This window comes from Schistocerca nitens, chromosome 9, assembly GCF_023898315.1.
Source record: "Schistocerca nitens isolate TAMUIC-IGC-003100 chromosome 9, iqSchNite1.1, whole genome shotgun sequence".
Classification (NCBI taxonomy): Eukaryota; Metazoa; Arthropoda; class Insecta; order Orthoptera; family Acrididae; genus Schistocerca; species Schistocerca nitens.
The window spans coordinates 86,660,944-86,685,637 of NC_064622.1; positions in this window are offsets into that span (position 1 = coordinate 86,660,944).

Sequence of the window (24,694 nt, forward strand, 5' to 3'; positions counted from 1 at the left end):
GCCTGTGAGGTTTCGGTCTCTAGTTTCTGGGAAGCCTGTGCTGCTTAGGGGCTGCGATTTAGATACTCTTCCCGCAGCGTCACACCTGGTCGGTCAGCGAGCAGTGCCATCGAGCGTGAAGCGCCGCCGGTCGTTAATTAAGCGACCGCTCTGTGCGCGGGAAGCAACGTGGCGGCCGGCGGTCGCTTCTCCATGACAAGTCGCCGGCGTGCAGGCGCGGCGCACCGCCGACTCGCCTCGCTTTTCTTTCTGCGGTCCTCCGTGCCGGGGCGGACTTCGTTAATTCTCTGCAGGACGCAAAACGAGGAACCTGTGCACGCTCCAGGGCACGCAGTGAAAGAGCAAGCGGGCGAGAAGGGGAGAGGAAAGGACAGACAGAGATAGACTCAGCGAAGCAACAGCTCGCTGTAGCCCTTAGAGCCTGCAAAAACACTCCGCGCGGGGCGAAGCGAAGCCGTCTTCCACTGAGGGGAATCTAAACCCCTTCGAAAGGTGGTGCACGGGTGGCCATTCCCACAGCTTGTCTCCCATATTAAATCGCCTTTCCTGTTTTCGTAATATCTGTCGTCTTGTTGCGACGGAAGTCGTGGGCATTTTGTGAACTGTTGTTGACATTACTAAATGGATAGGATATACGTGGTAACCGTGCACATACCGTGTGTAAGTTTCTGATTGACTCCTTTACAGCTATTCGAAAAATTATGCGTAACGAAATTTGGGCATCTGAAAATTTGCACTGAGACACATCTTGCATCGTCATGATCATCATCATCAACAACAAAAACAACAAGGAATACACCATCTGTGGTTTCTTCCGCTCTCATATACACTGCTGGCCATTAAATTGCTACACCACGAAGATCACGTGATACAGACGCGAAATTTAACCGACAGGAAGAAGATGCTGTGGTATGCTGCTCGCGTTGGTCGAGATCCAATGACTATTACCACAATATGGAATCGGTGGGTACAGGAGGGTAATAAGGAACTGCGTTCTGGATCCCAACGGCCCCGTATCACTAGCACTCGAGATGACAGGAATCTTATCCGCATGGCTGTAACGGATCGTGCAGCTACGTCTCGATTCCTGACTCAAGGAATTCCTGAGTCAGTTAGTGGTACCAGAAGTACGCTCCACTGTCATATGGCTTGCGAAGTGTTGACGTAGATACAGATGTCCCTGAATTGCATTCAGGTTAATACCAGATAAAGTACAGCTAGCTATTATTCTCAGCAATCTTATCTCTGCAATGTTTGTCCATTTGATGTATGGCAAAGCAAGTATCCGATATTCACATCCGTATAACCAGTGTGGTACTGCAGTTTTTTACGTAGTTTAAACAATGTATCTCTTCTGTTGTTCTCAAAATCTTTTTTGATTATGTCACTTGGACACTGGATCTAGTTGTAGCTTCCTATTCACATAATCAAAGATTATGTAAGTAATATCACATTCGAGATACATAAATTTGATAAATTGCTCTACGAATAATTTCCTCTAACTTTGCTTGTTGATCCGCACCTATCTAAAGTGCACTCATTTGCTTCTTTCACAAACAACTACATCCCGCGTTATATATCATCTTCCGTCGTAACTTAATACTTGATCACCTGCAAAGAGCGTCTAGAGAAGTACGGAAAAATAAATTAGCAACTTCGGATGAATGTATTGATGATATAGAGCAATGATCTACATGAAAGACAAGGATACAGAGTGCTGACGAAATGGGGCAAGAAACAAGAGGATACGTTCAAATCGATACTTAAAAAATAATACTTACAGTAGCTCACTGACCCTGTCTGTAAACTGACATACGGCAGGGACAGCGGCGTGCTGACCACATGCCCCTCCATATCCGCCACCAGTGACGTTTGTTGGCTGAGAATGGCACGGCAGCCGGTCGGTACTGTTGGGCCTTCGTGGCTTGTTCGGGAAAAATGTAGTCTTTTTAGTTCACTTACCTGTGATAAGAATGAAAATCCAGTAGGAGTGGGAAAAACAGCAGATGTAAATATCTGTGTACGTCCAATATCAACAAAGAATTTAAATTATATTAGAACAAATAAGCTCAAAATGGCTCTGAGCACTATGGGACTTAACAGCTACGGTCATCAGTCCCAACAAATAAGCCCTCGGTCACAAATATTAAGACAAGATTGACCAGGTTTTGACGCTACTATGAGCGTCGTATTCAGAATTAAACTAACTGTTCTAAAACATTAGGTATGTAATACAATAATAATATTGAAGTTTGTACTGACTGGAAAGAGATGCAGCACTTACAAGTCACATTTAAAAAAAAATCTAAGCCGGAAAGGCGACGTCATGAATAGTTTTAAATAAGATGGTGAGCTGCTAAGGCCTGCTCGTACTTGCGTGAACAAGGGTTTAAATACAGCAATATAAGCACCAAGAAGTAAATTGGCAGAATGACGTGATGAAATTTAATCCGAATCGTAATTTGCTGACATACAAAAAATACTCTCACAGAGCGACAGAAGACGCTGCCACTATTACCAGAATAAACAGACGACGAAAGCATCCCGCGATACCAAAGCAAAAGACACGAAATGTCGAGATGACACTGGTTCTTCTCAACACAGAAGCGGGGATATATTTTGTACAGTAAAAGTGGTATGCGCTCAAATCTAAAATCATACACGTGGAAGAACACGAAGAAAGAAGTAAAATAAATAAATAAATAAATAAACAAACAAACAAACAAAACAACAAAACAGTGAGTAATGATAAGAACTGGAACTGTTTACAGTAGTAAGTAGAGCATACGAACTGGTCATGATCCTAATAACAAAATTGTAAAAGACAAAAAACCATACAATTACAGTGAACACCGTAGAATTTTTTGAATAAAGCGAAACGTTTCTGGTCTTAATAAGACCTTCATTACAGTTTTAACCTTTTCAGCTTGTATTTCTTTCGTTTGTTTCTTTTTTATGACAATATATAATGACGAGATTCGCAAAATTATACTACTAGTCGATAGAAGGGCGATCTGTTGAAATTGGAATGAAACCAGCGAGACGATGGCTACAATGGCTACAAAGAGAGGGTTAACATTTTGAAGCCGGCCGGAGTGGCCGATTGGTTCTAGGCGCTACTGTCTGGAACCGCACGACCGCTACGGTCGCAGGTTCGAATCCTGCCTCGGGCATGGATGTGTGTGATGTCCTTTGGTTAGTTAGGTTTAAGTAGTTCTAAGTTCTAGGGGACTGATGACCTCAGATGTTAAGTCCCATAGTGCTCAGAGCCACTAGAAGCATTTTTTTAATGTTTTCAAGCATGAGTTTTTAACGATGTACTTTTGGTTCGCAGTGAAAACGTAATATTTTACGTACGTCTTATCGTAATTATCACTATGGGGCGGTTATTTGTAATAATTAGTCGACTATGGAAACTGTCGGCTGCATGCCTTTACTGCGAAAAAGTGAACAAATTATTGTTTACAGGAATCAGAGCAGACACTAGCAAATTTGGAAAAAATTTCATTTAAAAAACAGAAGACTTAATAAGGTAAAGATGCTTGCCGAAATACTCACCTGCATTTCGTTTTTGTTTTAACGAACTGGCTCCTTTGACGGTTTTCGTATCCTTCAGGACTGTAATACAGGGGATTAGATATCAAGAATATTTGTTGGTCGTCACTACTGTTGATTTTTCTGCTGCCGTTTAAACTCGGCCTCTTTCATCTGTTCCGGAACATTTAGAAAAGAAAGAGAGAATTTTATGCTGTAGACTTTATGAGTTCAGCGAGGCAGCTGCAATTTGCTTCGGTGACTCCAGTGATTTCTTGACTGGTAACGAAGTTCACTCGTAATAAGTTCAGAACTGATAAGTAGCTCTAAACCCTAATGAAATTAATTTCTCAGAGTGGGTAAAGCAGCATTAACTACATTAAAAAAATCTGAGCAAAGAGTTCGAATAATCACGCTTCTCAGACACAGACACAGACACACACACACACACACACACACACACACACACACACACTTGTGATCTGCACGTGTCACAGAACAGACACGTTTTGGTATACTTACTAAACTTATCACAGGCTTAGCACTGACATATTTCAAACTGTCCAACAGTTTGATGCTTTTGACCTGTATGTATAATTCCACCAAAAATGTAACGTAATATGCCTTATACACGAGGACGGGCCGAACTTTTGGGTGTTATGGACACAAGAACCAGATTCTGATACTCTTTTGGAACGTGGTTTTGCCAGCCTGCAACTGACGTGTTGGGTTTTCTGTAGTTCATCGGATGTAGTATGTGGTCGGAAGCTACTAGGCTCGCTGAAGGGCTTCTGAGTTTCCCGTGAAGGCGATTGTTTACCAGCACATTTTTGGAAAGAATTATTTTTTTTAATGCTGAACGTAAAAACAGTTTTGTGAATTCGGGAGGAGGTCGCGAAATCGAGGAGTCAGCTGGCAGATCCCGCAAGCGTAGAACGTATAACCGTGTCGTTAGTGTTCGGTAGTATCAACTTCACTGGAAGGTCGGAGGTTCTCTAGTGGAAAGCAGTAACAAATGTAGCAACACTCAGATTGGAACTACAGTGCTTCTGTTCTACGTATACACTGATCAGCCAGAACATTATAACCACCTACCTAGCAGCCGGTATGTCCATCTCTGGCACGAATAACAGCGGCGACGTGTCATTGCATGAAAGCAGCAAGGTCTTGGTACATCTCACGTCTCTGGAGGGAGGTGGCACCACATCTGCACGCACAAATCACTTCATTCCCCTAAATTCCGGAGAGGTGTCCGATAACCTATCACGCCACGTTCAATCACCTCCTCGTTGTGTTAGAACGGGTTCAGAGCTGGCAGCACATCAACTGGACCTCGCCACTGTGTTCTTCGAACCACTCCATCACACTTATAGCCTTGTGACGAGGCGCACTATCTTTCTGAAGAACGCCACTGCCCTCAGGAAACATGGTCCTCATGAACGGGTGTACGTGGTCTGCAACCAGTGTACGATACTCATTGCCGTCATCGTGTCTTTTCCAGAACGTAAGGGAGACGCCGCCAGCTTGTCTCCGTCTCGCCCGTGTAGATGTCAAGGATCTGTCCCCCTGGAAGACGGAAGATTCGAGCCCTCCTATCGGTATGATTAAGAAGATACCGGGATTCATGACACTATGCAACTCTCTGCCACTGCAGCAGCAACCAGTTTCGATGGTCATACGCCCATTCAGTCGTAGATGCCGATGTGGTGATGGTAACATGAGAACAAGCAAGGGTCGTCGTCTGTGGAGGCCCGTCGTTAGGAGTGTTCAGACACACCTGTACTCTGCACCTCATTAAAGTCTGACGTTAGATTCTCCACACTTCGCCGCCTGTCCTGCTTTACCAGTCTGCTCAGCCTACCACGTGTGGCATCTGTAATAACCGGTGGCTGCCCAACCCCACGACATCAGGACGTGGTTTCACCTTGATTTCGCCACGTGTTGGAGAACTCCTCGAACACCCGAGAAGTAGAGAAGATTCCGAAATGCTCGTTCCGAGCCTCCGGGTCATCGCAGTCTGCCCTCAGATCGCGCGCCTTGCTCATTCCATACCCGGATGGCACCCTAACTGGCACTCCACTATGCATGTTTCTGACTAGCAGTCGTCGCTAGATGACGCTGCAATTGCCTAGTAGGTTGGTGGTCATAATGTGATGTACAGTGGTGATTCAAGGACGACGTTGAAGGGGCAGGGGAACAGACGTAGAATCCGCGGTCTTCTGCAGCAGGTGAAACGACGTATCCTCGCCTGCGGCAGGCACTGTCAGCACCGCCTGTGAGGAGAGTGATCTTGCAAGGTAGGCATTTCCTGCTGCCGGCGCAGCTGCGTCAGTCGCTGGTGACGCAGGCTGCCGCGGCTACGCCTCAGGTAGCGCGTGCTGGCGTCCTGCCCCTGCAGCAGCAGCAGCAGCAGTAGCAGTAGGTTACGGGAAAGGTGGCATCCGGGAAACGAACCCTGGCCGCCGATGTCGGACTGGCGGAGCCGGGCGACAGTGGCTGCCAAGGCATCTGGTGTCTAGAAGGGTCCAGCGGTAGATTCCGCAAAAGAATCCTCATAGCTGGCAGCGCTGTTGCATTGTCGATGTACATAAAACTATCGACGATTCGGTCCCATTTGCAAACGACCCTGTTCAGAGTGCTTTTGTTTACTGCTTCACGGGAAAACTTTCTTACACTACTGGCCATTAAAACTGCTACACCAAGAACAAATACAGATGATGAACGGGTATTCATTGGACAAATATATTATACTAGAACTGATATGTGATTACATTTTCACGCAATTTGGGTGCATAGATCCTGATAAATCAGTACCCAGAACAACCACCTCTGGCTGTAATAACGGCCTTGATACGCATGGGCATTGAGTCAAGGAGAGCTTGCATGGCGTGTACAGGTACAGGTTGCCCATGCAGCTTCAACACGATACCACAGTTCATCAAGACTAGTGACTGGCGTATTTTGACGAGCCAGTTGCTCGGCCACCATTGAGCAGACGTTTTCAGTTGGTGAGAGATCTGGAGAATTTGCTGGCCAGAGCATCAGTCGAACATTTTCCGTATCCAGAAAGGCCCGTACAGGACCTGCAACATGCGGTCGTGCGTTATCCTGCTGAAATGTATGGTTTCGCAGGGATCGAATGAAGGGTAGAGCTACGGGTCGTAACACATCTGAAATGTAACGTCCACTGTTCAAAGTGCCGTCAATGCGAACAAGAGGTGACCGAAACGTCTAACCAATGGCACCCCATACCATCACGCCGGGTGATACGCCAGTATGGCGATGACGAATACACGCTTCCAGTGTGCGTTCACCGCGATGTCGCCAAACACGGATGCGACCATCATGATGCTGTAAACAGAATCTGGATTCATCCGAAAAAGTGATGTTTTGCCATTTGTGCACCCAGGTTCGTCGTTGGGTACACCATCACAGGCGCTCCTGTCTGTGATGCAGCGTCAAGGGTAATCGTAGCCATTGTCTCCGAGCTGATAGTCCATGCTGCTGCAAACGTCGTCTAACTCTACGTGCAGATGGTTGTTGTCTCGCAGACGTCCCCATCTGTTGTCTGAGGGATCGAGACGTGGCCGCACGATCGGTCACAACCATGCGGATAAGATGCCTGTCATCTCGACTGCTAGTGATACGAGGCCGGTGGGATCCAACACGGCGTTCCGTATTACCCTCCTGAACCCACCGATTCCATATTTTGCTAACAGTCATTGGATCTCGACCAACGCGAACAGCATTGTCGCGATACGATAAACCGCAATCGCGATAGGCTACAATCCGACCTTTATCAATGTCGGAAACGTGATGGTACGCATGTCTCCTCCTTACACGAGGCATCACACCAACGTTTCACCAGGCAACGCCGGGCAACTTCTGTTTGTATATGAGAAATCGGTTGGAAACTTTCCTCATGTCAGCACGTTGTAGGTGACGCCACCGGCGCCAACCTTGTGTGAATGCTCTGAAAAGGTAATCATTTGCATATCACAGCATTTCCTTCCTGTCGGTTAAATTTCGCGTCCGTAGCACGTCATCTTTGTGGTGTAGCAATTTATTTGGCCAATAGTGTATATACCTGCAGACATGGTTGTTATCTAATTCTGATGGGCTGTTTAGGATGAAGGGGAGGGATGTTAGATGTATTCATTGGTGTTTTTATTATTTCATTTCATTGATGGAAACCCGATGTTTTGATTGGTGTTTGCATCACTTCTTGTGATTGGTGGTAAGCGACGAATGGAAAACCAGGCGGCATCTGTGACGTGGCGTTGGTTTTCTGCTTTCTACCTCCGGTCGAAGTGCACCAGTACTCTATGTACCTGTGGCCGTTGCGGTGTCCCGTGCGGCTGTGTGTGTTGCTACACGTGATCTATCGCCCAATAGTGCTGTTGTTGCTGGCAGCCCAGACGTCGGAAGTCGGTACCTGACAGATGGCGTAGCTATGGAATCCCCTTTCTCGCCTATTGCAGCAGACATCTTTATGGAAGCATTTGGAGAAACAGCGCTACAGACCGCATCATTACGGCCAGAATGTTGGCTCCGATATGCTGACGATACTTTTCGTTACCTTGTCACATGGAGAGGAAGAGCTACGAAATTTCCACCAGCACCTCAATTAGCAGCACCCCCGAATACAAATCACTATGGAGATAGAAATGAATGGGGGGCTGCCTTTTCTCAACTTGGAAGTTTACAGAAAGCCTGATGGTAAACTGGGCCATAGAGTATATAGGAAGCCAACCAGTACAGACAGGTAGCTGGATGCCTCCTCCCATCATCACCCTACTCTTAAGGAATCGACCCGCAATATTTAACCAAGAGGGCTCACAGGATCAGCGATAAAGAACGCTTAAAGAGTGAAATACAAAACCTCAAAATGCTTTTTTATTTCAGTCTCTGATCACAATATGAACTCTTTAGACGATGACCGGTTTCAGTCTGTGAAGACCATCTTCAGATCTCTTTTACACCATGTCCTAAAGTGATACGGCCATAATGGCATCGTCAAAACATACAAATATAATCAGCATAGCATCGTCACATAGATTTAAGATATGGTGTTGACGATGCCATTATGGCCGTATCACTTTAGGACATGGTGTAAAAGAGATCTGAGGATGGTCTTCACAGACTGAAACCGGTCATCGTCTAAAGAGTTCATATTGTGATCAGAGACTGAAATAAAAAAGAATTTTACAGTATTTGATCACTGTTTGTATACGTGATTATGTCGCAGTTGGTGAAACAAAACCTCATTTTGTGCACCAATGGTTATGGAATGGAAGTAATATATAAAACTATGACGACAAAGAATGAAGGCAATAGCAAAAGGAAGCACAGAACATCGCTCTATTACCATATGTTCAAGGTGTCACTGAACGGGTGGGCAAAATTCTCTGCCGAGCAGGCATCAAGCTATTTTCCGAAGCAGAAACAGAATAAAAGGTGTCCTTTACAGAACGAAAGGTACAGTTGACAAACTACATGCTGCTGGAGCTTACGAAATCAGGTGGAATGTCGATTAGTGCATGTAGGAGAGACTGGGTGACCCATCAACACGATATAGGAAAACGAAAGGCAGCACACCAAGTCAGCGATGGCAGAACACCAGGATGAATGCGGCAAACAGGTGGATTTTGATGGAGCATGCGTACTGGCGAAACAGCCTCTTACTTTCAGGAGGAAGACTAGAGAGGTAATAGCAATAGCCAAGCGACCATCCAACATGAACAAAGAAGACGGGTATTAACTTCTGACGTCTTGCATGCCAGCAACAACTGCGCTACTGGACGATGGCCCACGTGAAGCAACACACACACAGCGGCGAGGGGGACCGCAGCGGCCACAGATACATAGACTACTGGCGTACTTCGAGCGGGGCTAGAAAGCAGCAAAACAACGCCACATCACAGATGCCGCCCGGTTTTCCATTCGCCGGTTTCAACCAGTCACAAGCAGTAATGCAAACACCAATCAAAACATCGGGTTTCCCTTCGTTCTAAACAGCCCATTAGAACTAGATAACAACCATGTCTGTAGGTATAAAAGAAGCAAAGTTTTCTCAATCAGCAGTAAACAAAAACATCCTGAACAAGGTCGTTTGCAACAGGAAGCGAAACGTCAGTAGTTTTATATATAATGACAATGCGGCCACAAACCCAGAAAAAAATTTTGTTGAATGTGACAATCCGCGCGGAAGCCTATGTTTAGATTTAATCTTTCGTCTCGATCACATTCCCTTCCTTCTTGATACATTCTTAGTTGAAGGGTGGTAGGTGATGGACGTATTCAGTTGTGCTATGTTGACTTGTGATTGTATCTGTTACATGAAGAAAGATTTGTTGTCAAGGACAGCAAGGATGAAAATGATGTTTATATTGGAAGGCGAAAGGAATACAAATTTTCAATAATGAATTTTTTTTAAGAGAATAAATTTGGTGTATGACTGCAGCACTGCGGAGCTAGTCTGTCGGGATGATTATTGCTAGCTACACTATGTGATCAAAAGTATCCGGACATCCCAAAAACATACATTTTTCATATTACGTGCACTGTGCTGCCACTTACTGCCAGGTACTCCATATCAGGGACCTGAATAGTCATTAGACATAGTGCGAGACCAGAAAGAGACTCTCCGCGTAACTTAACGGACTTCGAACGTGGTCAGGTGATTGGATGTCACTTGTGTCATACGTTTGTACGCGAGATTTCCACACTCCTAACAATCCCTAGATCCAGTTTCCGATGTGACAGTGAAATGGAAACGTAAAGTAACACATACATCACAAAAGCGTACAGGCCGACCTCGTCTGTTGACTGACAGAGACCGCCGACAGTTGAAGAGGGTCGTAATGTATAATAGGCAGACATCTATCCAGACCATCACACAGGAATTCCAAACTGCTTCAGGATCCACTGCAAGTACTATGACAGTTAGGTGGGAGGAGAGAAAACTTGGATTTCATGGTTGAAAGGCTGTTTGTGAGCCACACATCTAAACGCCTCGCTTGGTGTAAGGAGTGTAAACATTGGACGATTCAACAGTGGAAAAACGTTGTGTTGAGTGACGAATCACGATACACAATGTGGCGATCCGATGGCAGCGTGTGGGTATGGCGAATTCCCGGTGAACGTCATCTGCTAGCGTGTGCAGTACCAACAGTAAAATTCGGAGCTGGTGGTGTTACGGGGTGGTCGTGTTTTTCATAGAGGCGGCTTCCACCCCTTATTGCTTTGCGTGGCACTATCACAGCACAGGCCTACATTGATGTTTTAAGCACCTACTTCCTTCCAACTGTTGAAGAGCAATTCCAGGATGGCGATTGCATCTTTCAACACGATCGAGCACCTGTTCATAATGCACGGCCTGTGGTGGAGTGGCTACATGACAATAAAGCATCTGCAATGGACTGGCGTGCACAGAGTCCTGATCTGTATCCTACAGAACACCTTTGGGAGGTTTTGGAACTCCGGCTTCGTGCCAGGCCTCACCGATCGACATCGATACCTCTCCTCAGTGCAGCACTCCGTGAAGAATGAGCTGCCATTCCCCAAGAAATCTTCCAGCACCTGATTGAAGGTATGCCTGCGAGAGTGGAAGCTGTCATTAAGGCTAAGGGTCGGCCAACACCATATTGAATCCCAGCGTTACCGATGGAGGGCGCCACGAACTTGTAAGTCATTTTCAGCCAGGTGTCCGGGTACTTTGGATCACATAGTGTAACTGTGTATAGCTACAGGACGTAAATTGGTTGTTTCGAAGGTCAAAGAGAGGCTATTGACTCTTATTTAGACTTCCGGATGTACTGGCGCAACATGTTACAAAATACTTCAACTGGTAAAATAGTCTACACACTGAGGAAAACTGCTAGAAAAGGAATGAAACGTCGCCAGTTTTAGCGCCTGCGTGAAACCATAGTACAAGTGTCTCATGGATCAGTACTGTGAATCTTATGTCCCAGTTATCAAATACCGGGTGTTTCCATAGGAACATGCAAAAATTAAACGGGACATTGAGGGTGCTCCACTGAACAATTTGAGGTAGGGAACCTGCGGTCGGAGAAGATAGCTTAAGGAGGTAACGGGAATAAAAGCACATCACCGTGTACCTTTTTATTTACGTTAGTTACAGTTAACTGCAAATAACATCACTGACGCAATGAACGTACCATTTCTACTGTATGTTACGTTATGTGCTGAAACTGATGGCCATCAACCTCAACGCGAGCATGACACCGGCGAACAAGATTCTGACGCACTCTGACAAATATCAATGGTGTATTTCGAATAACATCACAGGCAGCTACAATTCTGGCAACTAATTCCATCTCAGTATCCACTAGGGCAGGGCTTAACAACTGGCCGGTTTTGAGCGCGAGTACTCGCGTCTGCTCACGCACGTGCTCGCGAGCAGGTGCAAGGTCGCTGAGTAGGGAGGGAGGGGAGGGAGGGGAAATGCGCGCGCACGTTTGAATGTGATCTCGCGTTCTTAGCAGATTTAACTAGCCATCTGAATGCTTTGAACATTTTACTACAAGGTAAAGATCTGCTAATTACTCATTTCATAGATCGAATACGAGATTTTAAAATGAAATTGACACTTTGGGTGAGTCAGCTGTAAACAGGAAACCTAGCTCATTTTCCTAAATTATCATCCATGCAAGATGTTCACAAAGACTGTGAACGTTATTCACATAGTTTAGTTGATCAGCGCTTTCAAGATCTGACAGCACTAGACAGTGATTTTGGTTTGTTCTCTCCATATTCAGCGAATATTTAAGAGATTCGTCCTGAGCTGCAGCAAGAAATTATTGACCTGCAGTGGGACAGAGAATACAGAGACAAATTTCAGAACGAGAAAAACATTTTGGAATTCTACAGACACTTCCATCAGGATAGATTTCCTCGTTTGCACAAACTGGCGGCTACAATAATATCAATGTTCGGTTCCACGTATGTTTGTGAACAACTGTTCTCTGCAATGAAATGTAACAAGACACGCCTGAGAAACGCGTTGTCTGATCGAAATTTAAACTGCACGCTGCGCCTAAAATGCACAAGAACAATTATTCCGAACATAGACGCAATTGTAAAGGGCAAAAAGTACAAGATAACCGATAATCCCACACTTCAGTGACACCTTTTATTGTGTAACAGTTCACAAATTAATGCGAATGTAGAGGCATACACTAAGCTAATAAAATTATGTGGCATGTGTACATTCTCCTTTATTTGTTTCATTTGTCGCAGTAATAATTCGTGAGTGATATCCCTGCAGGTGGCCGCGGATTTACATTGACTGGCGGCAGCTGTTGTGTGCCCCACGTGACTCTCCCCACTCTCCGCTCTGGTCCGGTAGTGGGGGTAGCGTGCTCGCGCTGCTCCGTGCTCGCGCCTTGCTGCTCACAGCTTGCTCCGCGAGCACGTATGTTGTGAAGCCCTGCACTAGGGTCTCATACACAAGTGACATTAGATATTGTCATAGGAAATGATCAGCTGACCTCACAGGCCTTCTCTTCAAAATCGGGTGTGCGGATGGACCACATGTTGCCAGGCCCCTCGTTTTCAATGAACGAGTCTACCGCATTCGTCTGTCAAGGGAATTAAACGCTCATCGTGTTAGGAAATAGTTTCCTGTACAGGCTTTCAATAGCGACAGTGTTGCAACGTTCTTCCCCCATAAACAACATTGAGTGTTGCGAAATTCTACGGGTACTGCTACATCGTATTATACTGTACGTCTCTGAATAGCACTGAGTAATGAATGGGTCTATCGTTGATTCATAGCACACTCTGTCGTGGAATAATGTAAATATGATACAACAGAACCACCTTATGGACAAGTAAAGTAAACAAAACCTGCAACATCGGGTCTATTAATCAGGCTCGTCTTCCTTGTTTCCTTGCAGTAAATAAAGAATGTACATGTAAATAAACTGCACAGTACGTGTGAACTTGTATGCATGTTAGTTTTGGATAAGCTGGAAAACAGTAATGCTAGACAAAGCAGCACTGTTACAGACGCCATTTTGAAGGCCACGTGTAGTGCCACCACCTGTCGGAGCTTCATGAAACTATATGGGCTGAAGCGGGAACGTTTCACAATGTCCCACATCAAATTCCACATTTTTAAACCGAAATTCACCGTGGAAAAAAAGTATTGCGTTATTTGTTGAGTGCCCTTTGTATAATGAGAAAGACGTTACTGATACATACCACTGTATTCGTCTCGATAGCCACTTTCAGAAAATAAGGACCAAACTATAGCATACCGTTAAAAATAATAATAATAATAAAAAAAACAGTCCGTAGCTCGTGGTCGTGCGGTAGCGTTCTCGCTTCCCACTCCCGGGTTCCCGGGTTCGATTCCCGGCGGGGTCAGGGATTTTCTCTGCCTCGTGATGACTGGGTGTTGTGTGACGTCCTTAGGTTAGTTAGGTTTAAGTAGTTCTAAGTTCTAGGGGACTGATGACCATAGATGTTAAGTCCCATAGTGCTCAGAGCCATTTGAACCATTTTTTAAAAAAAACAAAATTGACATTCATACCTCTGAGGCGACCTCACCTAGCACCAAAAAAATCTGTCCCATGCAACTTTTGTCCCAGATACTTTTCAGCTCCTGTAATACTTTCGGAGCTATTTTTGATGACAATAGTTAGTGACTCACCCTATCTGTATATATCGTCACTGATTTTCATCTTTGATCGGTTTGGTTTTGATTTGAATGTTTGTCTAGTAGTCGGCCAAGGGATCGCCGCGTCAGGTAGAAATGTACGGATAGCACTCAGCAAATACTAGCCCCTATTTCGACTGGACCAGAAGTGGGAATCAACCTACACGTCAGTCAGGGGTCGCCGAAACAGGTTGCAACAACTGGAAATTTAGACGGACGAAAGGAGTTCTAATACGACACTCTATTAGTAAATAGTACCAAAGGAAAACAAAGTTATTGTTACTCCTTGGAAAATTACGAAACGGTGATATACACCTTTTTGAGGGAAGTCTTCAATTGGAGAGGCTGTTTTCTGCCAGTGACTTCGTTGCTGTATCTGCACTGAAATTATACGGAGTATCAATAGACAAAGTTTAATTGTATGGAAGGAAACAGAAGCACATTACGACTTTATGTGGAACTACAGAGCACAGTTGTTGGAGCTACGCCCAGCGTTGAGTGACCATATGGGGCACCCCCTCTTGTCTCGAGCGCGGCCACTGTGCAAGGGGGGAGGAGTTTTGCTGCGGGCAGTGAACCACCCGCTGCTTTGTGCGGTGCACTGTGGGATAATTAGACGCTGCGCGATAAGTAGAGGCGGCAACTGGACATAAAACTAGCCCGCGTAACTTGGCGGAGGGCGCGACGCTGCCCCGTAGCGGTGCTGACCCGTCCCGGTCGCCGTGCACGCAGTAAGCAGCCTGTTCTAATTAATGAGCCGGCCGCCTGCAGGGGGGAGTTGGCGAGCTCTTCTGCTGAAGCGGCCGAGTTAGCGGTTACTGTGCGATACGCCCACTGGGCACTTTGCTGGCAGAACGCGGGCGCAGCCGGCCGTGGAAGGCCCGTAATGCGCGGGCAAACAGCTCAGCCGGCTGCGACTGCTCCAGTCCCGCGAGCTAACACTGGCTCCAGCCGACGTCGGCTCGACAATTACAGGGCCCGCGGATTGACAAGGGGAGGCCACGACGTTTGGAACGCGGATTTACTTCAAACTTCGTACACTCGTAGTACTCCATTAGGAGAACAAAATGTGTAAGCAGTAGTGCATACTTCTCAAGCGTTATTGAGCAAATCGCAAGATAATTTCGGTCGTCAAATATATATGGCTGTGCGCGGCCGTTTTAACCAGAAAGCGGTGGCAGCCGAATAGGTAGCGTTCAATCCCCCTAATCTCTGGATCGAGTCCCGTTTGTCAATTTTTTTTATTTTTAACAGTCATTTTCTTAACTATATATATATATATATATATATATATATATATATATATACATGTTTTTCATCAGTCTACTGACTGGTTTGATGCGGCCCGCCACGAATTCCTTTCCTGTGCTAACCTCTTCATCTCAGAGTAACACTTGCAACCTACGTCCTCAATTATTTGCTTGACGTATTCCAACCTCTGTCTTCCTCTACAGTTTTTGCCCTCTACAGCTCCCTCTAGTACCACGGAAGTCATTCCCTCATGTCTTAGCAGATGTCCTATCATCCTGTCCCTTCTCCTTATCAGTGTTTTCCACATATTCCTTTCCTCTCCGATTCTGCGTAGAACCTCCTCATTCCTTACCTTATCAGTCCACCTAATTTTCTACATTCGTCTATGGCACCACATCTCAAATGCTTCTAGTCTCTTCTGTTCCGCTTTTCCCACGGTCCATGTTTCACTACCATACAACGCTGTACTCCAGACGTACATCCTCAGAAATTTCTTCCTCAAATTAAGACCGGTATTTGATATTAGTAGACTTCTCTTGACCAGAAATGCCTTTTTTGCCATAGCGAGTCTGCTTTTGATGTCCTCCTTGCTCCGTCCGTCATTGGTTATTTTACTGCCTAGGTAGCAGAATTCCTTAACTTCATTGACTTCCTGACCATAAATCCTGATAAGTTTCACGCTGTTCTCATTTCTACTACTTCTCATTACCTTCGTCTTTCTCCGATTTACTCTCAAACCATACTGTGTACTCATTAGACTGTTTATTCCGTTCAGCAGATCATTTAATTCTTCTTCACTTTCACTCAGGATAGCAATGTCATCAGCGAATCGTATCATTGATATCCTTTCACCTTGTATTTTAATTCCACTCCTGAACCTTTCTTTTATTTCCATCATTGCTTCCTCGATGAACAGATTGAAGAGTAGGGGCAAAAGGCTACAGCCTTGTCTTACAACCTTCTTAATACGAGCACTTCGTTCTTGATCGTCCACTCTTATAATTCCCTCTTGGTTGTTGTACATGTGGTACATGACCCGTCTCTCCCTATAGCTTACCCCTACTTTCTTCAGAATCTCGAACAGCTTGCACCATTTTATATTGTCGAACGCTTTTTCCAGGTCGACAAATCCTATGAAAGTGTCTTGATTTTTCTTTAGCCTTGCTTCCATTATTAGCCGTAACGTCAGAATTGCCTCTCTCGTCCCTTTACTTTTCCTAAAGCCAAACTGATCGTCACCTAGCGCATTCTCAATTTTCTTTTCCATTCTTCTGTATATTATTCTTGTAAGCAGCTTCGATGCATGAGCTGTTAAGCTGATTGTGGATAATTCTCGCACTTGTCAGCTCTTGCCGTCTTCAGAATTGTGTGAATGATGCTTTTCCGAAAGTCTGATGGTATATCGCCAGACTCATATATTCTACACACCAACGTGAATAGTCGTTTTGTTGCCACTTCCCCCAATGATTTTAGAAATTCTGATGGAATGTTATCTATCCCTTCTGCCTTATTTGACCGTAAGTCCTCCAAAGCTCTTTTAAATTCCGATTCTAATACTGGATCCCCTATCTCTTCTAAATCGACTCCTGTTTCTTCTTCTATCACATCAGACAAATCTTCACCCTCATAGAGGCTTTCAATGTATTCTTTCCACTTATCTGCTCTCTCCTCTGCATTTAACAGTGGAATTCCCGTTGCACTCTTAATGTTACCACCGTTGCTTTTAATGTCACCAAAGGTTGTTTTGACTTTCCTGTATGCTGAGTCTGTCCTTCCGACAATCATATCTTTTTCGATGTCTTCACATTTTTCCTGCAGCCATTTCGTCTTAGCTTCCCTGCACTTCCTATTTATGTCATTCCTCAGCGGCTTGTATTTCAGTATTCCTGATTTTCCCGGAACATGTTTGTACTTCCTCCTTTCATCAATCAACTGAAGTATTTCTTCTGTTACCAATGGTTTCTTCGCAGCTACCTTCTTTGTACCTATGTTTTCCTTCCCAACTTCTGTGATGGCCCTTTTTAGAGATGTCCATTCCTCTTCAACTGTACTGCCTACTGCGCTATTCCTTATTGCTGTATCTATAGCGTTAGAGAACTTCAAACGTATGTCGTCATTCCTTAGTACTTCCGTATCCCACTTCTTTGCGTATTGATTCTTCCTGACTAATGTCTTGAACTTCAGCCTACTCTTCATCACTACTATATTGTGATCTGAGTCTATATCTGCTCCTGGATACGCCTTAAAATCCAGTATCTGATTTCGGAATCTCTGTCTGACCATGATGTAATCTAATTGAAATCTTCCCGTATCTCCCGGCCTTTTCCAAGTATACCTTCTCCTCTTATGATTCTTGAACAGGGTATTCGCTATTACTAGCTGAAACTTGTTACAGAACTCATTTAGTCTTTCTCCTCTTTCATTCCTTGTCCCAAGCCCATATTCTCCTGTAACCTTTTCTTCTACTCCTTCCCCTACAACTGCATTCCAGTCGCCCATGACTATTAGATTTTCGTCTCCCTTTATATACTGCATTACTCTTTCAATATCCTCATACACTTTCTCTATCTGTTCATCTTCAGCTTGCGACGTCGGCATGTATACCTGAACTATCGTTGTCGGTATTGGTCTGCTGTCGTTACAGTTGATATAATGGGGAAAATACGTGTAATCGGATAAACCTTTATTAAATTTACTATGTTATTTGACAGTCTACAAATTTTTATCATCACAAATAATATAATATTCGTAACTATCGACTAGCAAACGACCATAAAGTGATACTGAAAAGTATGAGAAATCCCTTATACCTAGAAGTAGCCCGAAACTACTTGTTACCTCCAAGTTTTGACCGGCACAGACGGCTTTCGAAAGATGTACAATTAATCGTTGTTTTCGACATTACAAGTACGATGGCAGGATGGTGTTTTTCGTAAAAACATGGAAAACATAAAGTTAAACGGCACCAGCTGCATTAAATAAATGCTGTTTCCGCATACGCAAAGTCTTTTGAGGTTTTCCGTGGAAAAACAAACCTCGTTAACATTTTCAAAAACCTCTCTTTCAGCCGATAATTTGGAAGCAAACTATGCATAATGCAGCATTTCCTCAAACATCGGCGCTGATAATTGATCATGCAGTATCGAGTGTAATTTACTAGCGTCTTCACCAGAAGCAACTTCTCGTTCTTTTTCCATTAAATACGAACAATTTTGAAGACACGGACAAGCATGCATTTTCAGTATCACTTTATGCTTTTGGTCGTTTACTAGTTGATAGTTATGAATAATATATTATTTGTGATAATCAAAATTTGTAGACTGCCAAATAACATTGTAAATTTAATAAACGTTTATCCGATTACACGTATTTTTTCCATTATATCAATTGTAATTTAAACAGTAAAGAAAATGACTGTGTTAGAAATAAAAATGACTGACGAACGGGACTCGAGCCAGCGATTACGGGGATTGAACTCAATCCACTCCGCTGCCGCCGCTTCCTGGTAAAAACCGCCACGCATAGCCATATATATTTGACGACCGAAATTATCTTGCGATTTTCTCAATAACGCTTGAGAAGTACGCGCTACTGCTTACACATTTTGTTGTCCTAATGGAGTACTACTAGTGTACAAAGTTTGAAGTGAATCCGCGTTCCAATCGTCGTAGCCTCCTCTTGTGAGTGCTGCGAGAGCACTCTCGAAGCTTTGTCTCTCTTTCTCCCTTCGTCCCTCCTTCTCTCTGCTGTTCTAGATTATAAATTTCCTTTACTTCACGCCTGTGGTCGCAAACTTTTGTGTCAGCAGACTACCGGTTTCGGTCTATAATGACCATCTTCAGATCTGTTTTATAAAAACATGTCCTAATATGCAGGAGTCATAGTGGCACTGTCAAATGTTAAACACAGACTCAAAACCAGCACTTAGTAGTAGCTGGCAGTAGTAGACGGAATGTGGGTTGGTTGGGGTTGTCAGCGTGAGCTTATTTTTAAATATATTTTCATCAACAATCGCCTGTCATAACATGAATGCGCTTGATTATAAAAATGTCTTCAAGCTGATAATTCCAGAAGTAAACAGTATTCCGCCTAAATTCAGATAAAGCAAAAATTATTTTTTAAACTAGGCACAATAAGCAATATTACTACATAAAGACAAGTCGTTGTTTAACGTTGTTACCGAAAATCTCGGAAAGTTCTTGTCCAATTTACTGCAAATTTTTACACTGTTCTCTAACATTCTGATGGACATCAGCTAAATATTTTTAATATAGGGGAAGACGGGGCAAGATGGGGAAGCTAACTTTAAACCCTTACAAAAGGGACAAAAATAAACAAATTCAAGTAGGTTTGATTATCATTTGTTTACTTAACCATGGAATTAAAATAGCATGCAAAGAAACCTGCGAACTTGTTGAATTTAGTTAGAAATATCTCGATTTGAAACATAAACTACCAATTCCCCGTCTTGCCCCATATGTGGGGTAAGATGGGGAACTAGCATGAATTCATCTCTAAAGCTTATATTACGTTTTATTTAGGCCTCTTACTTTCACATAGTACACAAGTGTGGCAGCCTCGTCATCATCACTTTCTATCCCTGCACAAGTGTCGTGGGCCCAGCGCCCGCAGCTAATACACCGTATCCAGCCTCCTTCAGAGAAGTCATAGCAGTATAAACATTCTTCACTCTCTTCCTCGTTGTCATTCGACCTCAGTTTATTATCCTTTGAGAATGAAGGGGTGGTTAAGACGTCAGTAACGTTCGTCACTTTTCCGTTGTCATTATGTCCTTTTGGTGGTATCCCAGGTTTATTAAACGTCTTGGAGAAGAGTTTTCGTTCACATGCAGCACGTTTGGGGAATACTTTTCGTTTAATTTCTCCAGATAGTTCACTCCTATAAGGAGATTCGGTTAAAACAACGGGTTTTCCACGACTGTTAGGTGGTTTCCTTTTGGTTTTTTTATCCACCTTTGCAATAGCTAACACCATTTCAGGGCTGGTAACCTGAAAGTTAAACGAAACAGAGGCTTGATCGTCAGTTGTTAATTGTTCAGGTGCTTTACGTCTTCACAACATCTCTGGCATTTGGTCTTCCGTTTCTGTAACTTCAGATGTGTGAGCTTGATGAATGTCTGTAGCTGAACAGGGAAGGTAATCACTTTCTTGAAACACATTTCTTTTTACAGGCCAAATGCCTGTTTTCCAAAACCCGTTCACTAATGTGGACATTGTAGCTGAATGAATCAAGGCTTTGCCGAATAAACCTGCGATCTGATGCAGCGTAGCAACTTTTCCAGGATGGGTGCGAAGCCACGATCTTACTTCATCTTCGTAAAATTTACTGAGAGGTTTCATAAATGCCACGTCCAATGGTTGAAGACGGTGTGAGCAGTGTGGTGGCAAACACAGCAAGACAAACCCATTTTCGCGGGCTACATCTCTCAGTTCTAAATTCTTGGTGTACTTTTTGTGGCCGCCCAATATGAGAAGTAAGGGTCGTTCCTTTGACGCTCCAGTAAACGTAATAAATTTCTTAAACCAAGTCAAAAACAGTTCTTTCGTCATCAAACCAGTTTCTTGGACTTCTGCCCAGGCATTCGTTTTCGAGGATAAATTAACATAGGTGGTACGTAGCACCCCGACGCTGAAACACAGATTTCTGCAGTCACAGTCTGGCCTCTTTCTGCTGAAGTAACTGCTCCCACCTGTCTGCGCCCTTTCAAAGCAACCACCTTTGTGTGACCTTTTGGAATGACTGTTAAACCAGTCTCATCGCAATTGAAAATTCTGTCTCCCGTAAACTTGAATGTGTCTAATTGACTTTCTAACAGATCGGAAAACCGATCTACAGCAACTCGATTAAACCCCATTGCTCGTGCGATTGATGTGGCCTCTGGTTTTCGTATTGTTGGGTAGGATTTCGTGCAAGAAACCCATTTAACCAATCTCTTCCAGCAGATGTGGCTGCAATATTAAATGGATGTTTGATGTTGTTTCGTTCAGCTAGCCGAAAAGCAAGTTCACAAAGTTCTTTAAGTGTTAGGCCAAAATACTGTCCTTCCATCTGTGTTAAGTAGTCTTTAAGTTCTGCCTCTTGTTCTGGGGTATACACACTAGTGATTGGTCCTAACCTTTTCACAACTGTATAGCCAGGATTAGCACATTTCTTTGCCACATGTCGTTCATTCGTTGTCTGTGGCACGTTGAACTGTCGAGCAGCTCTGAAAGAACCCATATGACCTTCTATAACAGCATTTACAGCGCCATCCATTGACTCCAATTACCAATCTTGTCTAGACGTTTGTTAACGATAATTGCGAACCGTCTGAAATAAAACACGTGGAACGTACTATTGAGTCAGATCATTCCTGGTAATCTATATTATATAGTAAATACCATATTTCCAATAGTCAGTCGTTAAAGCCTAGCAAGAATACTGACTTTGCACGTTTTGTGTATTTTTATTCACCATATAGCCTAGGGCATACTTTGTAATTAATTAGGAAACGTTGGAATAACGAATACCATTCTATTTAGATTTGTGTTCAACGTATAATGTACGTGTTCAAAACCCGCAGCGAGGTAAACACGTGAGACGTTAAGAACGTAATGGCTGGACAAATAGTAGGGGCGAGACGGGGAAGCTCCCCATCTTGCCTCACCCCGTCTTGCCCCCTACCATGCTGTCAGGTTATGTTACGCCTACATGAACATCATTTAGTGAACACTGACTACTGACACAGCAGTCTGCTGTTAATAAGACGTACTGTTCAGTGCTATATATACAGTCTGGACAAATGTTTACGAAACACACGTTTTAGGACCTCGAAAGGTGTAAAACATTGCAAATCAGTATAACAATTGTACGTACCTCGCAAAGCTCACAGCTACGTCAATACATTGCGACCTGTGTATTGCTGATGTTGACGTAACTATCGACAGATGGCAGCACTCTAACTGTAGCTTGTAGCCCTTCCCCGTCTTACCCCACCTCCCCGTCTTGCCCCGCCTTCCCCTATATAATACATAAATATATATTTAATATAGAAAGAAGAAATGATGTTACCGAAGATCTGAGTAGTATTTGAGCGATTTACTTCAAATTTTTCTTTGATACGCTCATAAACATTCCGACTCACGTAGGCCATAATTTTTTTAAGCGTTAATGTGCAGGTTTTCTGTTAAAACTGATTGCAGATACAAAATGCTTTGTTCTGAAAATTTGGATTTTCGATTTCCTCTCCGCAGACAGTTTCAACTACGATAGGAGGATATGTAAAGCATTAGACAAATTGTTTCTCCCGCACAGATTCCTCCTCGTTGTGTAAACTTTCGAATAAAAATTGTACACGCAACATTGTGCTGTTTTGTTTTCTTCCTCATTGCCGCTTTTACAGAAAACAGGAAAGTTGTATTTATGGCTTATCCGCTTATGATTGGAACATTGCTAACTACCCATTCACAGATGAAAACTATGGAAAATACTGTCCCTGAAGTTAGTAGCGTCCCGTAGGCCGTACACCAATGATCCTAAATGATTTACCCATTTATTTTAAGCGACTTGATTTCCGAAATCAACGTTTCGTTTGCAACGTCAATAAACGAGGCTCAACGTCAGAAAGCCTAACCGTGACTCCGCGGTCGCTACCGGGGCGACATGTCGGTGGCTGAACAGAAGAGTGTTTCTCGAAATTTTGTAAGCAGGATTTTGCAATATGGTTGCTATCTATCTTTAAGGTTTTTCAGCGCTTTCACTGAGATTCGCCATTAGACTTAACAAACATGCTGCTTTCCTTTGTGTACGTTTTATATTCCACTGTTAGTCGTGTTTGATATGAGTCAAACTCATTTGAGCGGTATTGTAGGATGGATCACATGAGTTTCTTGTGAGGTCTCTTTTGTCTACTGGTTGGATTTTCATACTATCCCACCATTGAATAGGAGTCTACCACAAGTTAACATTTTAAAACATTTAATGCAGGTTATCAGTCTTTTGTGTTATTATTTTCGCTCGAAGTTACTTGGGTGGCTCAGCATCAACGTCATCATCATCATTATCATCGTAATCCTCGATAATGTCAAATGGCTGACGATGACGGGAATGAAATTACTCGTTACGAAAAAAGGCTCTAAGAGTTTCGCAGTCTTCTTGCCACATTCCTATAAGAACGAAAAAAAGCTGTTTGGACAGATAGTTGCGGAAGCTTGAGTTTTTTACTATTAATTTGACTGAGTAAGAAGAACGAGAACATTTCACTCATAGCTCGTCTTTATTACCAATTATCAAAGTTGTCAGAGGCCCAGAAAGGAATTAAACACACAACAACAAAATCTTTTCGTGAATCAGCCCAACAACATAAAATGTATGACAAGTATCAGAAAAACTAGTTTTAAATCTAACGAAAAATCATTTCTCGTGCACAACTCCTTCTATTGCAATGACGAAGTTTTATTTAAAAAGTAGTAGCCCGTAAAAAAGTCCCTAGTTTTTAAATGCTGTTGCTTGAGTAGGAGTAAAATATAGTGTGTACATTACTGTTAAGACTAATAATTCATATATGTACTGTAAAAAGACTCGCCACATATTATTTCGATAAAAGAACTGTTAAAATAAAATGTGGAGTATGCAACTAACAAGGCAGCGCAGGAATCACCATTTAAGGTTTTCTTCCCCTCCACCCCTCCCCCCCCCCCTTTCACCAAACTGCGTGCAACGAGCCCAAACCTTGAAATCCATCTGTTGTTAATCCTAATCACTTGGAACATAGAGGTATATGAAAATAATTTGTTACATATTTATGTAATTTTAGAAAGACACACAGTTTTCTATTCATTCTTTCATAAGCTCGCCGGACAAGAATTTAGTCACCCCCAGAGAAATCATTATAAGCATCATTTAATAGTGCGTAACTCCGCTGCTGAACTGAGTTAGGAAGTGAGTCGACAAAGTTTTGCTGGTACATCGCATCCATGTTAAACCACACGCTGAGGAACTGATTCCGCAGTTTCACCAAATTGCAGGGATGCTTATGTCTACCGACCACAATTCTAACGTCGTGTTTCATGACCACGTGTGTTACAGCACTGCCTGTACACACGTTATACTGTCCGCCGCGAAACACCAACAAATCCAGCAGCTTCACACATCATGTGACCGCGAGCACGACCAAATACGTTTGCCCCTTTCTGTCATTCTGTCACGACCTTACATTTACCTACA